We start from the raw sequence: 17,851 nt of genomic DNA, 5'->3' as shown, positions 1-17,851 counted from the left end.
ATTGTGCCACTCGCTTCTGGCTTGTAGAGTTTCTGCTGAGAAATCAGCTAAACTTATGGGAGTTCCTTTATATGTTATTTGTTGTTTTTCCCTTGTTGCTTTTAATAATTTTTCTTTGTCTTTAATTTTTGCCAATTTGATTACTATGTGTCTTGGCCTGTCTCTCCTTGGGTTTATTCTGCCTGGGACTCTGCGCTTCCTGTACTTGGGTGGTTATTTCCTTTCCCATGTTAGGGAAGTTTTCGACCATAATCTCTTCAAATATGTTCTCAGGTCCTTTCTCTCTCTCTTCTCCTTCTGGGACCCCCATGATGTGAATGTTGTTGCATTTAATGTTGTCCCAGAGGTCTCAGGCTGTCTTTGTTTCTTTTCATTCTTTTTTCCTTATTCTGTTCTGTGGCAGTGAATTCCACCATTGTGTCTTCCAGGTCACTTATCCATTCTTCTGCCTCAGTTATTCTGCTATTGATTCCTTCTAGTGTAGTTTTCATTTCAGTTATTGTATTGTTAATCTCTGTTTGTTTGTTTTTTAATTCTTCTAGGTCTTTGTTAAACATTTCTTACATTTTCTTGATTTTTACCTCCATTTTTTTTCCAAGGTCCTGGATCATCTTCACTATCATTATTCTGAATTCTTTTTCTGGACGGTTGCCTATTTCCACTTCATTTAACTGCTTTTCTGGGGTTTTATCTTGTTCTTTCATCTGGTACATAGTCCTCTGCCTTTTCATTTTGTCTGTCTTTCTGTGAATGGGGTTTTCATTCCACAGGCTGCAGGATTGTAGTTCTTCTTGCTTCTGCTGTCTTCCCTCTCTGTTATATGCTTTTTATATGCTATGCATTTTTCTGTGCACTATGTAAAATCACTAATTTAATCATTACGTCAATCCCATGATGTAAGTATGATTATAATCTCCAGTTTTACAGTGAAAGAAACTGTGACACAAAATAGTCACTTGCCTAAGATCACACAACTAGTAAGTGGCAGAGTCAGGATTTGAACTGAGAAAGTTGGGCTCCAGAGCCTCATGTCCTAAAGTCTAAAACCCAACCGTGTTAATAAAGATGCAGACATAGAGGTTGGACCTGAGGACACAGGGAGGGGGAAGGGTAAGCTGGGAAGAAGTTAGAGAGTGGCACTGACATATATACACTTCCAAATGTAAAACAGATAGCTAGTGGGAAACAGCCACATAGCACAGGGAGATCAGTTCGGTGCTTTGTGACCACCTAGAGGGGTGGGATAGGGAGGATGGGAGGGAGACGCAAGAGGGAGGGGATATGGGGATATATGTACACGTATAGCTGATTCACTTTGTTATATAGCAGAAACTAACACAACCATGTAAAGCAATTATACTCCAATAAAGGTGTTGAAAAAAAAATCCAACCATGTTAACCTGGCATGTGTGACACACCTCCACCAACCTGCACCTGTCTTTTCAGCCCTCCCCTTGCCTCTGGCCCTTCCACACACCTTTCCCTATGCCTTCCTTCCTGCCCTGCCTTACTTTATTAATCTCTGCCCATTCAGGGTTCCCCTCGGGCATCTTCTCTCTGCCCACCCCATCTAGGTTAGGTGTCCTCTAGGTTAGGTTCAAGTTGTTCAGACAGCTCACGTTGCTGCACAGATTTGTAACTGTCTGACTCTTGTGTGCATCTCACGGTGGGCTGAGAGTTCCCTGAGGGCTGAGACCAAGGGTTTAAATCTCTATGTCCCAACCTAGCCAAGTACCTGGTTTCGAGTAAGTGCTTACTACCTAGTTTTAAATAAATAAATAAGGCAGAGCCCAGACTAGGACTCAGAATAGAAAAAGGAGCAGTGATTGCCCAAATAGTAGTTTTAAGCCTGGAAATGTTGTTGGTACCCTGAGTAGACAGTGAGCAGCCCATGTCCGTATAGACTGGAACAGTGTTGAATGGAATAGAGTCAGTAGTGTGAACCTCATGCCTTCAGTCCTGGTACTGGGGACATATGCCCAATTTGTATGGAAGAGACTGCTCCCCACAAAGCAAAGACAGTGACAACACATACTCGCACAAATGCTCACCATGGGTCACAGAATGACTTTTTTGAGTTTTTCAAAAATGTTAAAAGTGAATGAACATCTTCTTTACCTTCCCTTCTCTTCCTAAATAATTCAGTCCTTAAAGCTATTATGTGGGCTGAGTAAGGCAGTCACCTTTGTGGGGGGTGGAGGAGATATGGTGGCCCAGACAAGGTAAGGAGATCAGCCACAGAGAAGGGCTGACCCGCACAAGGGCCAGAGCCCGGATGGGCAGTATCAGAATCCAAGTGGGATGAGGATGGCAACTGTGTGGGGAAGGGGGCAGTGGTCATGATACCAGTTGGTTACATTCAGGGGATTGATCAAATAAGCAAGTGTATCAAGGATAATGGAAATCAGGCTCCATAAGTGTTAGAGAAGGAACTTACAATATGGAAAGGGAGAAAGCTAGGATGAACCCTGTGGTGCTGGATTGGAATTGGAAGTACCAGAGTGAATTTATGGTTTTCAGTATATATGGATCATCTACGGAAATAATATAGATGTATATATACACACACTAGCTCTGTCCACTGAAAGAGTCAGGGAACAGCAATACCTAAGTTAGCAGTGAGCACACCGAGCAGTGAGAATTGGGATTCTAAATAATCCCACACATAGCGGAACCCGAGCTCCTTGGAGAAACAGCGAATTTTAAAGCTGGAACATGTCATTGTAACAGGAAGTAAAGAAGTGTTCAAATGATGATGGGAACATGTCAGAGGGGCACATTGACAGTTTGGGAACGAGATATTTACATAATTTCAAGGTCCTTTTCTGACAACACTTATTAGTTAAAAAAAAGGAAGAAGGGTAACTTTCCAGGGGAGTACCCTAGCAGACACCACTTTAATCAAGTGATCTCAGTGAAATTTAAAATCATCTGCCACCTGATAGGATGCAATGGGAAGAACACGGCCTCACTTCTGTGATATTCTTGCCCAAGTTGTAGAACTTGAATCTAGACGTGAGTAAATTCAGACAAACCCCAAGAGAGGAACGTTCTACAGAATAACTAGCCTGTATTTTTTAAAAGTGTCAAGGTCATGAAAGTGAAAGAAACACCGAGGAAAGGTTGCATATTGGAGCAGACTAAGGAGATGTGACAACTAAATGCAGTGCTTGATTCGAAAGTACTCTTTTTGCTCTCAAGGCTATTAGTGGGACAACTGACAAAAACTTTTGATCTGAGGATCCAATGACAATTAATGAAAACTTACTGGGGTCTGAGGATTAGCTAATAGTAATGTATCAGCATGAAGTTCCTGATTCTGTGGTTGTGTACGAGAATGGCCTTGTTTATGGGAAATGCACACTAAAGTATTTGGGGAAAATGAGGCATCATTTTGGCAGCTTATTCTCAAAGGGTTCGGGAAAAATATAGTATAAAATTCTTTGTAGTATACGTGCAACTTTTCTGTAAGTTTGAGATTTTTCAAAATAATCTATATCTATACCTATATCTACACCTACATGTAGTGGATATCTTAGGTTGGAATTATAAGGTTTTTCAGACTTGCCAGGACACAGGTACCCAGAGGCTGCTTTGGGAGGATAAACCTTGGGGTGGCTGCCCCAAGAGTAGAATCAGGGTATGTCTGCTTCATGTTGGTTCTCTGCTGAGGTGTAGGAGATGGGCATTCTCACCCCACTCATGTAGTAAAGAAAGGACAGATTACTGAATAATAGACAGAGAGAACACAGTATCTATAGGGCTGATCACACCGGCCACTTCACTTATCTGATGATGGGCTCCCTGCCACAACCAAGGAAGTAGAAACATTGAGGGCCCGTTTGTCCTCTGGGGAAGTCTGTGGGATAACTAAGGCCCAGTTCTTTAGTGTCTATCTGGAATGTGGATTGTGCGGGGGATCCCATGTTCATCTGAGGCTTGGTCTAAAACGCTGATAATAACCACCACTACCTATTGGGCACCTTCTAAGGGTCAGAAAATGGGATAGGTGGCTCATGTGTTCTTCCTATAATCATCACAATGGTTCTTCTTTTAAAGTAGTGTCCCTGTCTTATAGATGAGGAAATAAAGCTTGGAAAGGCTTAGTAACAGGCTCATTGTTATGGGTTGAGTTGTATCCTCCCAGATGCATATGCTGAAGCCCCGTATCTCAGAATGTGGCTGGATTGGGAGATAGGGCCCTGAAAGAGGTGATTAAGTTACAAAGAGGTCCTTAGGGTAGACCCTAATCCGACTGATTGGTGTCCTTATAAGAAAAGAAAACTTTGGACATGCAGAGGGACACCGAGGGTACAGGTGCACAGAGGAACGACCCTGCAAGGACACAGCAAAAAGGTGGCTGTCTGCAAGCCAAGGAGAGTAGCCTAACCCTGATGTTGGATTTCTAGGCTCCAGAACGATGACAAAATACGTTTCTGCTGTTTAAGCCACGCGGGCTGTGGTATTTTGTTATGGCAGCCTGAGCAGACTGGCATGGTTATGCTAGGCATCTGGTGGAGATGAAGCTGCCATTCAAAATCAAATCCGTGTAGCTCTGTTCTATGTCACCTTCCTACACACAGGGCCTCTGCTGTGAAAATTCTTCCCACCTCCTCCAATAGGCCGCCCAGGACAACCATCCAAAATCTCACAGACTGAGCAGATCCCTCCTCTGCCGTCCCACAGCCCTTACTATGTGGCATGTAGTTAGTGGCACACAACTAACGCACAGCACTGTGATCAAATTGAGAGTAGGGCTCCCTTCATCTGTATCCCCAGCATCTCCCATGGAGCCAGGCACATGGTATTTAAATAGTCAGTATGTATTGAGCACCTAGGTGCCAGCAAAGATTTTACATGCATTATCTCATTGAAACCTGAAGACAACTCCTTGAGGTAGGTATCACCATTATTCCCATTTTACATATCAAAAAACTGAGGTCAGAGGGGTTAACTGAGTTACCCCAGGACATAGAGCTAGTAGGTGGTGGAACCAGGATTCATGTCCAGATGGTCTAATTCCCCGGTCCGTGCTCTTCACCCCCTGCCCTGCTGTCGCAGTCTTGCTGTAAATGCCCACTCCCTCCCTACCTGGGGGGCTGTGCTGATCCGAAATGCTCTCCCTCAGTACAAGTCCCTACTTTATGCTAAGCCCAAGTGTGAAGCTCCCCGCCAGTGGAGAGTCTTCTCACACACAACGTCCTCTCTCAGGCCCCACTCTGTACTCCTTCAGCACCTCCTGGGCATACGGTCTGCACCACGCCCTGACATGTGACCCAGAGCTGGGCACTGGGGCCATCAGTTATCGACATTTGTTGAACTGGCATCCATGCCCAGGGATGGAAGTAAACAGGGATACATAACACGGTGGCGTAGTCCTGGATACTGTGACTCTCCACATCTGGATTATCCAGGAGAGTTCCAATTGCTAAAATTCCATCCTCTCATCAGATCGTTTGCCAGAATATGTGGCAGAGAATGTAGTCTGGTATTTGGTTTAGAAAGTAGAGTCACCATTCTACTGAAAAGAGGCAGGAGTGGAGACAAGATGAGCTGTCTGCCACTCACCTTCCTACGTGCTGCTGGGCAAATCACAATTTCTCTGGACCTAAGTGTCTCCAAGGATAAAATTGCAGTGGCAATGCCCATTTCTCCGGTAGAAATGGGACAAAACCTGTGAATGTGTTTTGAATACTGATGAAGAATAATGTTATATAAACCCAGTCACCATTAGTGGGATTACTTACGTTTCTACTGACCTGTTTGGCCAGTGAAAAACGAAATAAAAAAGTAGTTTTTATTTTTGAAAGTAAAGGAAGAGGTGTCCATGAAGAATGCAGAAAAAAAATCAAACATAAAGAGAGCAAACGTCCTGAGGCCTTTCTAGAGTGCTTTGAAAAAGACAGAACTAGATATTTCTAGGTTCTTCTCAACAAGTTGGGGTTATATAGCAGGCGTGCGTGCGTGTGTGTGTGCGTGTGTGTGTGTGTGTGTGTGTGTGTAGTGGGCTGGGTGGAGGCTGGGCTGCGGTAGTCAGGGGCAAACTTTTCCCCAGTTGCCTGAGATACCACCCTCGGGAGGAAGCAGGCCTCTTACCTTTGCTGCATTGTGGATCAGTTTCCAGCCGTGTGAGGCCTCTGGGTAAAGTCCATTTGGGAGCTCAGTTTTTCTGACTCAGCAGTAGCCCAGGAAAATTTCCCTTCTCTTTCCTGTGCCCCGTCTTCCAGACACGCACGAGAAGCACTCTGCCTTGGAGTTAATCAGCTCGTCCTGTGCCCCTGCTGCAGGCTTTGCCCAGAGTTGATGCATCAACCTGAGAGCAGCCTCTGGGGAGCTTCCAGGGAGAGCGGCCGCCGCAGAGCAGCCACTCAGGGGCATCAACGACAAGTCTGTTCTGGTTTGGATGGGGCCGAGGCTCCCTCCAACTTCCTTTTGCTCGCGCCAAAGCCAGGATCCTTTTGTTCACCTTTAGGGCTGCCAAGTCAGGACTACCGCACCCCTGGATGTTGTTTTCCTGCAGGCAATGGGAAAATGAGCTTGGAGCCAGGGAAGGGAAATCAACAAGGAAATAAACACAGGGTCACTGCCCCTCCATGTTCTCACCAGACTGGGACATCATTATGCTGGGACCACTTCCTAAAGAGGCAGGAGCTGGCCGCTGCCCGGACGGACCTCAGAGTCCCAGGCATCTTTTAATTTTTATATATGTAAAGAAGTGTGCATTTATATCAGAAGCGTGAGATCTGTATCAGACAACTCAAGCAATCCTGACCACTCCAACGTCTTGCCAAATCTTTCAAAGATTTTCCATAGGCAGCCTCTCTTGTAACCGAACACTGGCAAACTTTTGTAGACAAAGGAAAAGAAGGAGCAAGTTTACGACTGACACTAGCTAAGACTTTTAAAGAAAGATATCCTCTAAAGATACAGGATTATTGTTTACATAAAGATTTCTTCTACTTCCTCTTCAACATCACAGTCATCATCGATAGCATCATCTTTGCTAGCATTTACTGAGAACTTACTGTCCACCAGCTCCTGTGCTAATGACCTCACCTGTGTTAGTGAGCCCGTGTCCCCCGCATCGGCAGGCGGACTCTCAACCACTGTGCCACCAGGGAAGCCCAGTTCGTATAATTCTTGACATAATACTGTCATTCTCATTCCCGTTTTGTAGATGAAGAAAATGAAGATTAGAGAGATTAAGTCACTCCTGCAAAGTGACCCAGCTAGTTAAAAATGTAGAAATTGCCTTTCTGGAAGGATGCTCTTCTGAGCCTTGCTTTTCCCAACAGTCAGCTTAAGCACTTCTGTGGACTGACAGCTCCAGTGATGGCCAAAGAGTTGCTTAAACAAACTCTTAGGGCTGGGAATAGAATTCTAAACAGAAACATGGCTCATTGGTTAGCTAAGTGGTCTCTCCCTGGAGTTATGAACTGGTGCTACCTTTATGTAACTTGTACATAGGACACACCTAGCCCAGAGCCTTCTCTTCTCTTTAATCCAAGGGTGTGCTGCTGACTGCTGTCACGCGGCTCTCCACTGTGATTCTGATTTACCCACAAGGAAGTGCCCTGTAAATCTCTTGGCCTCTGTGTGTGCTTCAGTTATGACCTGATCACAAATTTGTCTTTTTGACTTTAGAAGCCTAACAGTTACAGGCTTCTTTTAATCAATAATCCAGGGGATGAACGATTCTAAGTTCCAGCCTGGAAACTTCTGCTTGATGAGAAGAAATCATCAAGTGTATTTTCAGTCCTCAGGTCCTACTGCAACTTTTTTTTTTTTTTTTGGCCTCATCTTTACTTCCAACTGTTAGCATGTAGCTCTCCTACATGTGCAGTTACCCAGGGCAGCTGGCCGCTGGTCAAATGAAAGTAAAACCTTTTATTAGGAGACAGGGAGATGCCTCCCAGCAAAGTCCAAGTTGTCCATTTTTGTAAATATATGACTTGCAACATCAGGGTAGCTGTTTGCCGTTGGGATGCTTGCATTTGGTTTGGTGGAGCTTGGGAGTACTTTGCTCTGGGTCCACACACACCTTTAAACTTGAGGCTGGTCAGCTTTTCATTCTCAACAGAAACTAAAGACTTATTTACTGGATTTATGGCAATAAAAAAAAGAAGACTGGAAAGGGGCCGGGCATTTAGTTTAGATGTCATTTCATTTTTCTTTCCCAGTGGTTTACAACTAAACACAGTGTCCAGATATGTTTATAGAATCTGGTCTTGGAGTTCTTTGATGAGAAGAGGCAATTTATAACAGTCAAATGGGCCTTTCAACCTTATCGTATGAAATGAAAACCAAAATATTGGAAAGGAGCTGATGTAATGAAGGCTTTCATGTCCCTCATCTGCTTCACAGCTTTTCACCACCAGGGGATAAAGACAGTAGATTTGGGAACTGTCAGACACTTTGGGGGGCTTCCATTAAGAAAGGTAAGTAAGGTAGATGGATTTTATTTCTCCTTCCTCTCCTTTGAGCATCTAGATCAGTACTGATTGAACTGGTTCCAAGAGTTGAGTCCATTCTGGGATAAACAATAAACACACAAACCTCCAAAAACATTTTTTTTGCATGGTCATGTAACCAAGGCAGCTGACTATTGGAAACAGAGAGAAGTCACAGATGAAAAACAGGACGTATTAATTTAGCTTTACAAATATGCCCTTTCCAAAGCCAGAATTACTCACTCCCTGGCAGCTCACGGCATGGGGACCTGGGTCTACTCAAACTCCATGGCTTTAGAATGTCCTTTCCATGTGGTGTGGGATGTTCCAGATGAATGACAGGCTCCAACTCAGCAGAAACCTCTAGATGAAATTTAAATCCTCATGTATTTTAATCATCATGGGAAAGCAAACGCAACTTTGCCATGCAAGGAAAAATTGTCCATTTTTAGAGTGTCCCACAAAAGTAACATGCCCAGTTATATGCAGAGAAAATGTCCTCATTTTGGGGGCATTTTGAAGGAGGGGTATTAAATCTGAGCTATGTAAAATGCTAGAGGAGCGATTTCAGTATTATTTTAATTTTATTTTTTATTGAAGTATAGTTGTTTTAGTTTCAGGTGATAGTTTTACAGCAAAGTGTTTCAGTTTTATATATATATATATATATATACTCTTTTTCAGATTCTTTTCCCATATAGGTTATTACAAAATATTAAGTATAGTTCCTGTGCTATACAATGGGCCCTTGTTAATTTTATATATAGTAGTGTGTATATCTTACTCCCAAATTCCTAATTTATCCCTCCCCCCCGTATTTCAGTATTCTGTGATCAAGATATCAGAACCTGAGCAAGTTTTCTCTCAGGCTTGTTTTTACTCTTATAAGATGCTTAGGGTGAACATGGATTTATCAAAATAGGAGGTAGAAAACGGTTTCCTTAAACCATTATGTATTGCTTTTCTTTTCCTCGTCTAAGCACATAACTGATAGTTTGCCCACCCGTGCCCACAAATGGGAGAGGCAGTGAGGAGTCGGAAGCTCCACCCAGACGCTTTAAATCCCATCTCTGTGCCAACAACTCCCATATTTGTATCTCTGGCTCAGACCTCTTTTCTGAGTTTCCTACCGTGTTCTCAGAGTCTCACTACCATCTCCAACTCCACGCCTCCGAAACCAGTTCTTCATCTCTTCTTGTTTCCGTGTCAGCTAATGGTCCTTTCAAACACCCAAGTGCTGCAGCCTCTCCCTCCGGTCCCACATCCAATCCATGAGTCCGTTCTGACAATTCCACCTCGCAAACTGATATCAACGGCAACCACCACTTCTATTTCCACTACCACAATTGCCGACCCACCTTCAGCTCTCACCTGGATTACTGAGTTGTCTCCTAGCTGGTCTTCCTGCTGCCCTCCTCGCCTCCAGTCCCTCTACCAAGTCTATACTCCACATTCCAGCCAGAGCAGACTTTTTCAAAAGTAATTCAGATGATGCCATTAACCTATCTAAAAGCATCAAGGCTTTCTAGCGCAATAAGGAGGAAACATAAAATCCCCGACTTGGCCTGCTAGCCTTGGCATAATTGGATCCCCTCTCACCTCTCCAATGTTACCTCGGTGACACTAGCTTGGCTTCAGTTTCTTGAACTCTCCCAGCTTTTCTCCATCTCACAGCTTTGCTATTCCTGGGCCGGCTTGTACTGATCTCCACCCGCCATCCTTAGCTCCCCTGCCAAAATCATACAAACTAACTCTCTTCCTGCTTCTTTTTCATCTTTCAGGTCTCAGCTCAAATGTCATTTCCTAGAGACATACTCGCCCCACACCCATTTCCTTGGTAGTACTTGCTGTGATTTGTAAGTATATTATTTATTTGCCTATTTGCTTAATATAGAACTTATATAATTTACCCTCCTACACCCACCCCTCTACCTACAACTAGGTTTCCTTCCATGAAAGCAGGAACTGTGTCTATTTTGTTCACAGCTACCTGTCCAGGGCCTGGTACCTACCAGGTTCCAGGGTTTTTTTAAGTTGAATGAAGGGATGAGTAATTGAAAAAAAATTGATTTTCTCTCAATTCAGATCACTTAAGTTTCTTAAATAGTTGTCGAGAGGTACTTACTTGTCCTTATTCATAGGCAGATATAGTTTTCCCTGTGGAGATGTAGAGAATCTAACCAAGTTCTCCCTTCCAAGGAACTACTTGCTATTGCTTCTGGGAGTGCCACCCTGCAGCCCAGGGAAACGTGAGGGCAGGAGAGGTGGGTGGACTGGTATGGACCCAGCACTAATGTATTTCTGCCTTTCCGTGTTGGATTTTGTAATTCATTCCCCACGAAACAGTAAGGCAGAGCAGAGACTATACTGCTATAAAAACTTTGGGGGACCAGCTTTGGGAAACCAAACACCATTTAGATTTAGAACATCAGTTTATAGGGGGAAATGTGTTCCAAATTCTAACAGCCAACATACCAAAAAACCCCCCAAAATGAAAAACCAAACCTCTCAGAACAAAAATTCTTTCTAAGCGGGAGCGGCCCGTTTTGTGTTTCATATGAATTGTCAAGTATACGGTGACTCATCACCAGCCATATCCTCCCTGACTGCTCATCTTAATTCGGTTCCTAGTGAGCACGTGTTGGATGGCATCGGGGAGGCCCATGAGATAATTTATTCACACAGGCGTTGTGTTTATTTGGGTTGAGGCACAGCCAGGAAACATTTATTTTCCTGTCCATATTTCAGAAGGAACTTCCTACTCATTCCCCAGGAAGGAGCAAACTGGAACCACACTTCCAGGCACCTCCCTAGCTCCCATCTTGCTGCTCCCAGCAAGGAGAAGTAATGACCAATCTCACTGGTGAAACAGGGTGAGCAGGTCCTTCCCCGGGCCCCCTACGCGAGGTCCTAGGCTGCACTGAAAAGCAAGGGCCTCTTTCCCTTTGCCACTTGGATTTTGTCTGGTGAGTTTCGGACGAAGGGAGGGTGTGCCTGCGTGGCCCTTGTCTCCCTGTTATAGACAGGCCATGTGGGGACGCCAGGCCTGAGGACACCAGCCTCTGCTTTCTTGCTTCAATTTTCTTCCCTCTCACTGGTTAGAGGAGTCAGACTCTTGTGGGTCTTATAGTTCAGGGAAGGTGGCAGGAAGCTCTGCATTGGTCTCCGTCCAGCTCCTCAGAACGCAGATGCTGTATTAAGAGTCCCCCTTGCTCTAGATTTCTGCCCTCAACCAGGAGACACCTGCTTCCCCCCAACGTCGGTAATTTGTGTTTGTATTTTAACTTGTTTCTTTCATAAACATCTTTTCTATACCTATGTATAAAATGCACACAAAAATAAATCTCACACTGGAGTTAGAAACTGTGTAAATCAGGTGTTTGCCTTGTCTCCAATACCAGTGGTAAAATGAAGTCTTTCTATAGCCTAGGTTTTTCAACAAAACCCAGGAAAACTCCCTGAAGAATTTTATATTAAGTGGCTTTAGGGACTTCGCTGGTGGTGCAGTGGTTAAGAATCCGCCTGCCAATGCAGGGTACACGGGTTCGAGCCCCGGTCCGGGAAGATCCCACATGCCGTGGAGCAACTAAGCCTGTGCACCACAACTACTGAGCCCGCGTGCCACAGCTACTGAAGCCTGCGTGCCTAGAGCCCGTGCTCTGCAACAAGAGAAGCCACCGCAGTGAGAAGCCCACGCACTGCAGCGAAGAGTAGCCCCCGCTCACTGCAACTACAGAAAGCCCGCGCGCAGCAACGAAAACCCAACACAGCCAAAAAAGAGGAAAAAAAAAAAAAGCCGCTTTGCCCTTGAGTCAGCCCAAACAAATGCACACAGCCATGAGTCCCATCTCCATACCTAGGATTCCTGTTCTACATTTTCGTCATCCATGTAATAATAGGTTTACAATGCTTTGCTCACAAATCAGTATCATGTCATTGAAGGGAACAGGCCTAGAAGGATGTAGGGGATTGCTCAAAACCACAGTGAGTCTTGGTGCTGGGCACACAAATCAGATACCCAGCACTCAAACCTGCATGCCAGGAACCCCAAATTAGTTCACAGGGGCTGCAGTTTCTCCTAACAGGTTACTGGGAAAACTGTTTGCAAGCTCTGGGGAAAGGCTGTCTTTTTCATATTTATACACATTAGGTGCCCCAGATTACTGTCTTGAAGGGGATTGGGGGGCAGAGGTAGGGCAATAAAGAAAAATAAAACGAGTTGTTACACCAAGAAAAATCCAGTTTTCTTTGCAATGTCTCTAAGTTTTTAATCAGAGTAGGAAGAACACATCGATTTGAACTCTTCCACTAAGTCAAAAATATTAGAAATTCTGAGCAGTCTGCTTATGAGCTCCACAAAAGATGTCTTTACACATATATTTCTTTATGCTTTAAATTTAAAAAAAATTTTTAATTGAAGTATAGTTGATTTACAGTGTTCTGTTAGTTTCTTGTTAGATGCTTTTTTTTTTTTTTTTTTAACGTTAAGGATATTTCCCTTTGAGGTGAAACTGCCTCTTTCAGGACTGTGTGAAATGTCATGAGACGAAATATTGTACATTCTGGGACAGTCATAGAGAAGAGGACCAAACTGTAATCTATTAGGCAAAGACTATAGTCTCCTCTAGAATTTTGTTTCCAGCCCTGAGGATACTGTAAATACTTAATAAATAATAAATAAATATCACAATAATAGCTACTGTGAATGAAAATAATAATGTAAGGGGAACTCAGATTTCTTACAATCCAGAAAGAAATTCATGGAGCTATCTCAGACTTTAGAAAAAAATATCCCAAGATTTTATGACACTTATCTCTATTTTCAGGGGACAAAAGGCTTTAGATTCCTTATTTTGAAAAGGCCTGGTCAACTGCACTGAAGAATTGATTGAGTCGGTTGATTTTTAAAACCACATTGCAATGAAAAAGCGATTGGAAAACATAAACGCATTTTGTCTTTAAATGTGATGTTCTCGAAACTGGTTCAGAACAGCTGGATCCCATTTTGTGTTTGTTTTTTCAAACAGATTCTTAGTGCTCTAAACTCGATCCAGCTGTATGTACTAATTGCATTTTGGTGACTAGGTTGGATGTTGTCTTTTCGGGAAAACCTCATTTAAAAAGAAAACGGATGCTTAGATCTCATTGTTGTCTTATTACTGTAGTCTCGATGCTATCCTTGGTCAGAGAGCCTTCATCTCCGTACACCAAGCCTGTGCTGATGTTCTGAGGGCATGCAGCACAGTTATTAGGACTGAAATGTCCAGAGCAATCATGCCAGAGGGCTGCTGAAGACTCTTAAATGGATTTGTGCCTCTTTCCCCAGCCCAGTTACTCATATTCATGTGTACATACAAATGCTTTGAATATCAAGAGAAATTAGTTTTGTTTAAAAAATTATAGAAGTGAAACATTCTTAGAGAAAAAACTCAAACAAGTCTGAAGAAAAAAGGGCCTCAACTAAAAAATATGTCTTTCTGCCTCTTAGTGCCCCACATCAACAACACACACAAACACACACTCACTTATTCCCAGTCTCTAGGGATAATCATTAGATAGACAGACAATATTTATCTTTGTGTTGTATATGTGTATGTTTATGTGTGTGTGTACATACACACACACACAGAGGTCATAAATTATTTGCATCTCTTATTTTCTAATGCTGTGTAACAAATCACTCCAATATTTTGTGGCTTAAAAGAACTCTAATCATTTACTATCTCTCAGCTTCTATGGACCAGGAATTAGGGAGAGGCTTGACCAAGTGATTCCAGGTTCTGGGGGGCTGAGGGTTCTCGTGAGGTTGTAGTCACGTGTTGGGTGGGGCTGCAGTTGTTTGAAGATCTGACTGGGGTGGGAAGATTCGCTTCCACCATGGCTCACTCCCACAGCTGACATATTGGTGCCGGCTGTTGGCAGGAGGCCTCATTTCCTCTTCATGTGGGCCTCTTCACAGGCTGCTTGAATTTCCTCATGAAATAACATCTGACTTCCCCCATAGGGAGAGGTCCAAGAGAGCAAGGTGGAAGGTGCAAGGTGTGGTATGATCTAGCCTCAGAAGTTCTGTTACCACACAGTTGGTTCAGGTTCAATAAGGGAGGGACTATACAGAGGCATGGATCTCAGGAAGTGAGGATGACCTGGGGCATTTTGGATGGCGGCTTTGAGACAGCAACTCCCATTAAGAGGTGAAGGCTATTTCTCCACTGATTTATTCTGGTCTAGCTTTGCAACTTGCTTTGACCAATAGAAACTGGGGGAAATAACATTGTCAGGGTCCGGATTTCCTTCTTCTGCTCTCACCCTCTTGGACTGCTGCCGCTATGTGAACAGCCTGGACTAGCCTCCTTGAGGATGAGAGAACAGGAAGAGAGAGGGGCCAGGTGGAGGGACCTGTCCCCGTCACCTCTGCTTAGGCCTCAGATATATGAGTGAGCACAGCCAACACCACATACGGCAGAGACAAGCTGTCCTAGCTGAGCCCAACTCAAATTGCCAAATCACAGAATCATTAATAAATATTGTTGTTTTAAGGCACTAAAGCTTTTGGGATGGTTTGTTAAACAGCAGTAGAAAACTGATACAATAGGATAAACAACAGTCCGTACTTTGTTGTTTTTAAACCCTACGATATATGGTAGGCATCCTTTCATGTCAGTACATAAAGATCTTCCTTGTGTTTTAAAAAATGTTCCAATATAGAAATTTCATAATATGGAAATGCCACAGTTATTTAACATATTTACTATTAATGGACATTTAGGTTGTTAAAAATGTTTTGCTGAGGCAGGCAATGCTTTATGAACTTTATTTCTTGCTTACATTCACAGAAGTGGAATTGCTGGGTCAAGATAATTATGTAGTTAAATATTTCATGTGTCAAATTGCACTTCAGAAATTCTATGCCGATTTCCATCCCACTTAACAGGGTATCAAATTTTAAAGGAAAATCTTAATAGCTACTTTCCGTCCTCTTCCTGAATTTGCCCTAGTTTGAAGCCAGGAGATTGAGAAACAGAGCTGACATGAGGTATAGGGCTGTGTGAAACTAGTACTTGCTTTAAGCTGTAGTGAGAACAGACCAAGGAGTCAGACACATGAGCAATGTGAGAGAGGAGTGGACGGAATCTTGGAGGAGGTTGGCACCTCCCATAGGACCCAAAGACACTTTTTCTATCTCTGAGAGCTTTTTTGGAAATAAGTTTAATAGACATGGCTGCCAACTAAAGGCTTTTAAAAGTATATGACAATATTAAGCATTAAGTCTGAAGAATTAAAGACAGCCACCGCGGTTAGGGTCCTATAAAAATTTAACATTACAGCAGCTTAAATCCGACATGTCTGTCAAAGTTTCAGCCAGAGCATCTGGATGAACCCCAGGCCCCAGGAGACCCTCTGTGATTCTAGCAAATAGCCATGATGCCTAACAGGCGGCATATGGCAGATACTATAAAGGGCTTTTTAAAATCATTATTATTGGAGTAAAATTGCTTTACAATATTGTGTTGGTTTCTGCTATACCTACAAATTGGCTCATCTGTACCATTTTTCTAGATTCCACATATACGCGTTAAGATACGATATTTGTTTTTCTCAAAGGGCTTTACATGTATCATTGAATTTACTTCACACAGCAGAGGAAGAAACTAAGGCACTGAGTAACTAAGTATCAATAACTTGCTCAAGTTTATAGTGGTATTAAGTGGAAGAACTGGCATTCTCCCAGAGGTTCTGATCACATCAACTTCTGCATGGTCAACCTGTTGGCTGCCATCCTTCCTTCCTGGAAGAGGCTGGAGATGTGTTCGCTTCCTGCCTCCCTTGCAGCTAGAATGTGTGATCCAGTATTGACCAATGGGACCTTAGGAGATGTCAGCTGAGGGACTTCTGGGGAAGACTTTCCCTCCTAATAAAAGAAGATGCCTGGAAAGAAATCTCTGTCTCTCTCTCTTTTTCATTGTCTCTCTCTTCCAGATATTGTGGGGTATAAATGTGTTGCCTAGAATGTGGCAGCCTTTTTGCACCTATGCTGCCAACCTTGAAGATGTCAGAGTGGAGAGAGGAAAACAGCTTCCATCCTTAATGATGCTGTTGATCTGCTGATCCAACCCTGTCCTTGCCCACCTACCCCTCAAATTCTTGTTTTGTGAGATTACTAAATTCCTTTCTGTCTAAAGCCACTTTTCTTTTCTTTTCTTTTCTTTTTTTTTTTGCTGTACGCGGGCCTCTCACTGTTGTGGTCTCTCCCGTTGCGGAGCACAGGCTCCGGACGTGCAGGCTCAGCGGCCATGGCTCACGGGCCCAGTCGCTCTGCGGCGTGTGGGATCTTCCCGGACCGGGGCACGAGCCCGTGTCCCCTGCATCGGCAGGCGGACTCTCAACCACTGCGCCACCAGGGAAGCCCTAAAGCCACTTTTAATGGAGGTATTCTGTTACTTGCAGCTGAAAGCAACTGAACTAAAACATTACTCCGTTATGCTGTCTCCCAGAAAATGTAATAATTGTAACCCAGGTATTTTAAAATTGTATTTTAAACAGAACTAAGAAATCTTGAAAGAAGAATCCAGAGCACAGCTTCCATAAATAATCATGGAACTCCTGCTTGATTCTACTGTTTTTGCTACAAACACAGGAAAGGTTATTAATGACAAGTTTCAACATTTTAAAATGACTCATTAGTGACAAGTACAAAGGGAAAACGCTAATTCATTTTTTAAGTGATGGAAAATCCTAGTTTTAAAAAGTGCTCTCCGGGCTTCCCTGGTGGCGCGGTGGTTGAGAGTCCGCCTGCCGATGCAGGGGACACGGGTTCGTGCCCCGGTCCGGGAAGATCCCACATGCCACGGAGTGGCTGGGCCCATGAGCCATGGCCGCTGAGACTGCACGTCCGGAGTCTGTGCTCCGCAACGGGACGGGCCACAACAGTGAGAGGCCCGCGTAACACACAAAAAAAAAAAAAAAAAAAAAAAAAAAAATGCTCTCCAACGTAACTAGCTGTGCAAAGGCCAAGGGAATCAGAAATATTAATTGGAAGTGTCCCCACTATGGACCAGGAAACTTATATTCTGCCCTGCCCTTTTACCATGACCAGTATTCAAATTTTTATATAATTATTCATCAAGAAATGGTCATCTATATTGGGAAAGTTTAAAAATTCAAAATGGCTCCAATTTCTGCTAGTCTCCACTAGAAAACAGAATCCTCATTCTCTGATGTTCTAAGAAAGGATATTATTTACGGGAATGAAATCTTGAAAGCAGTTTTGATGGCAAACAAAAAAATTTTTGCTTCAGATTGTACTGCCCTCCATGGTAATCTCACTGCAGGTAAATTAGTAGGGGATTAACATGGCAAACTTCACACCATCTGGTGAACCGCCAATAATGGCTGAGGTGATT

At 43.4% G+C, this 17,851-nt stretch overlaps 1 protein-coding gene across 1 annotated transcript in view; it reads right to left on the bottom strand.

Moving 5' to 3' along the window:
* LNX1 (ligand of numb-protein X 1) overlaps positions 1-6,221 on the bottom strand; it is a 193,537-nt gene extending 187,316 nt beyond the window's left edge. Inside the window, exon 1 of the mRNA XM_024746634.1 lies at positions 6,097-6,221. The gene's annotated coding sequence lies outside the window, so the exon portion shown is untranslated. The remainder of the gene's footprint in view (positions 1-6,096) is intronic.
* Between the last annotated feature and the right edge of the window lie 11,630 nt (positions 6,222-17,851).

The sequence above is a fragment of the Neophocaena asiaeorientalis genome, unplaced genomic scaffold (genome assembly GCF_003031525.2).
Source record: "Neophocaena asiaeorientalis asiaeorientalis breed wild unplaced genomic scaffold, Neophocaena_asiaeorientalis_V1.1 scaffold19, whole genome shotgun sequence".
In the NCBI taxonomy this organism is placed as follows: Eukaryota; Metazoa; Chordata; class Mammalia; order Artiodactyla; family Phocoenidae; genus Neophocaena; species Neophocaena asiaeorientalis.
Note: the sequence above shows the minus strand (reverse complement) of the source record. Positions and strands in the feature narration are given on the sequence as shown.